This window comes from Zootoca vivipara, chromosome 1 (assembly GCF_965207765.1).
Source record: "Zootoca vivipara chromosome 1, rZooViv2.hap1.1, whole genome shotgun sequence".
NCBI lineage: Eukaryota > Metazoa > Chordata > Lepidosauria > Squamata > Lacertidae > Zootoca > Zootoca vivipara.
Genome location: NC_142582.1, coordinates 10258106 through 10261210, shown reverse-complemented (window position 1 = coordinate 10261210; position 3105 = coordinate 10258106). Strand labels below are relative to the sequence as shown.

The window sequence follows — 3105 nt, the reverse complement described above, 5'->3', positions numbered from 1 at the left end:
GCAGAGACACAGGATCAGGCAATTTGAGAAGCACTGTAAAAATGTAAATAGGGCATAATGTAGCTATTTATACACAAGCAAATATGTCTCATTGCTCAGAATCTGACTGCTGCTATCTGCTATCTAAGGCAACCAACGTTTATTTCATCCACAAAAATCCTTCACAGATTATTTTTGTCTCCAGCATCAACAATTCTTTGTGGGGTTTGGTTTTTTGTGATAGTTTTCCTTTGGTTAAAAATATGGAATGCTTCGTGAATTTTCGGGTTCTCCTTGCACAGGGGCCATGCTAATCACTGTATCATTCCAATTTTAGAATATGTGCTGTTTATAAATATCCATAAGAATTATACATTCGGCATCACATATCTAAGATGAAACGTACGTGTGTGCGTGTGTTCAGTATTATTACTCTAGACAAATAACATGCCATATTTAAGATTTCATATTGGCAAAGTTGTTGAGCTCCCCCACCCCTTTTTTTTTCCTTTTTGGCCAAAGTAGTTGAGCGTTTGTTGTTGTTGTTGTTGTTTTGAGCTATTTTTAAGGAAGTTTGCCCAAATCTACACTTCCGATATGGGTTACCATAAGTCCGCATGTTCCAGGGCATTAAAGCGACAGTGTCCAGGAAATTCCGGATGTATGGCAACCCTACATGCACAGGTCAGCATGGTCAGGGTTAATGGATGATGGGAATAGTTGTCCAAAACATCTACAGCATTGGTTTTCAAGTGGTGGGTCACAGCCTGATCTAAAGGTGGGTCACAGCAGCAACACAGCCATCGTACAAATGCATGGTTAAAACAAATAGGCCCCCAACTGCCCATGTAGGCTAATGGTTTGACCTCAGTGGGAAAATATTGAGGATAACTGATTTAGAGGGCAAAAGGTTTTTTTCTGTTTGGGGGGATATAACATTTTCCCAGTTATAAACCTGTAAAAGGTGGGGGACATGTCATGCTCCTTCTGGGGTAGTTTGTCCACCACAGCCAGTGTGGTGTAGTGGTTAAGAGTGGTGGACTCGTAATCTGGTGAACCAGGTTCGATTCTCCACTCCTCCACATGCAGCTGCTGGGTGACCTTGCGCTAGTCACACTTCTCTGAAGTCTCTCAGCCTCACTCACCTCACAGAGTGTTTGTTGTGGGGGAGGAAGGGAAAGGAGAATGTTAGCCACTTTGAGACTCCTTAGGGTAGTGATAAAGCGGGATATCAAATCCAAACTCCTCCTCCTCCTCCTCCTCCTCCTCCTCCTCCTCCTCCTCCTCCTCCTCTTCGGTCCCCACCCTGCACTCAGTTCTCACCTGTGGCTCCTAGAAGCTGTCAGCCTGTGACAGTGGCCACAATCCCGGAAACGGCTTTGACTGCCCAACTAAACCAGGTGAGGGTAGCCAATGGGTCTCAAGTCCTTGGAGAATTAGACTACAGCCTGCATGTGAAGACAGGCTCTGGAGGATTGAGAAGATGAGGCCAATGGTGGGTCAAGAATGTGGTTTTTGCACATGCTGTAGACAGAGGGAAGTGAGGGGCAGATGGGACTCATCCACCTGGAAAGGGAGCCCATCTAGGAGAAGGAAATCTCTGGTCCTAAACCTCCACTGCTTGTGGGACATCTTGGGGAGAAGAAAAGGCTAAGGAGTAAAAGCTTCACAAATACGGAGTGGAGTCCCTAAAACAGTTGGATGGTGCCTTGTACGCCTCCTTCCAGCAACTGTTGCAGCCAAACTGGTGACAAACATATTGCTCTGCTTTCCTTTGGACCACCTCAGCGAGGCCAAGAAGGTTGTCTGGGCAGCCCAGGACCTCCATCCACACTGTCCAGGCTCAGGGGCGGATTTACTGTGAAACTAACGAAACTTAGGGGCCCCTGAAGTGACTTTAATCCACACTGCTTAAAATGTTTGGGTCTAATAGACCCAATTTGAATGAGACGACTCAAATTGATTACAATTTTGGGGTGTGTGTGTAAATATTTCAACAATCCCAAAGTTTGAGAGCCGGTAGCACAGATGGTGTAAAGGGGTGGTGATTTGTTGTGGAAGAACCCTGCTGAAGAAAATGACAGTGGTTACCCAGAACTTGTCACTGGTTGCGAAGGGGCCCCCATGACAGTTCCAGCTTCAGGGCCCCCAAAATGTAGGTCTGTCACTGGCCAAGCTTGCGACCTGGGAGGTCACTCTGGCTGTTGAGGTGGCAAACAGACGCAACACAAAGGTAGTATATTCCGGGGGTGACCCAGAGCAAAAGCAGGAGCCCCCTTTTATTGAGATTTTGTAACCAAGTAAATCATTAACAACCAGTGCAGTCTTCCTCCAATGACAGCCAGGACCTCCCAGAAAAGGTGGAACTTCCCCATGTGTCACATCCTGCCAACACCCAATTTTCCCTCCATAAGGGAAGTGCCTGATCCTCACGTATCCCTCAAACACCTCCTTGTCACATGTGCGCTCTTTACACATCCCCCTCCCCTCAATCTTGTGACTGCTGCTAGCCTCCCCAAAACCTCCTCCCCATTCCATTGTTTTCCCCCTGACCTGGGTTCAACCTCTCTGGCTTGGACCTGCTTCCCTTGTTATAACTTGCCCAAACCAGTTCCATCCTGTTCTCCCCACCTCTGCCCAGTCCTATGGTGACCTGCTCTGTCCCAATGACCTAACCTATAGATGCGTGTATGCTAATACTGACGTACAATGTGGCTTGCCAGCATTGCACGCGATAACCTTTTACATTTGACAGCTCTCCTGCCAGGCTTGATGCGGCTTGCCGACATCAACCCCAGAATCACTCCCACATCTGGCGCTGCTAACACAGCGGTTTGACTTCACCCCCGAAGGCACACTCCGTTGTCGCTCAAAACAGAGTGATGCCAACAAGGCCTGTAATATGCTATTGCAAGATAATGCGGCTGTTTCTCCATACGGTATTGCGGTGCTGTCTGGAATGTGGTTGCAGCAGTGTGCCGGGAATGTCACACAAAACGGATAAGCCTTGTCGAGACTGCTAATGCAAATGATCTCAATGAGGATAAGTGTCAAAACTTGCCTTCCCTTGGTGCATATCGTATGATGACCTTAACCCTCGGTGCTCATACTGAAAAGAGAGAGCCA

General features: G+C 47.4%; 1 non-coding gene across 1 annotated transcript; it reads right to left on the bottom strand.

The window, feature by feature from the left end:
• Positions 1–236: 236 nt before the first annotated feature.
• LOC118075640 (U6 spliceosomal RNA) lies at positions 237–338 on the bottom strand. Its single transcript, XR_004691414.3, has one exon. It is a non-coding gene; the product is annotated as a U6 spliceosomal RNA (small nuclear RNA).
• Between the last annotated feature and the right edge of the window lie 2767 nt (positions 339–3105).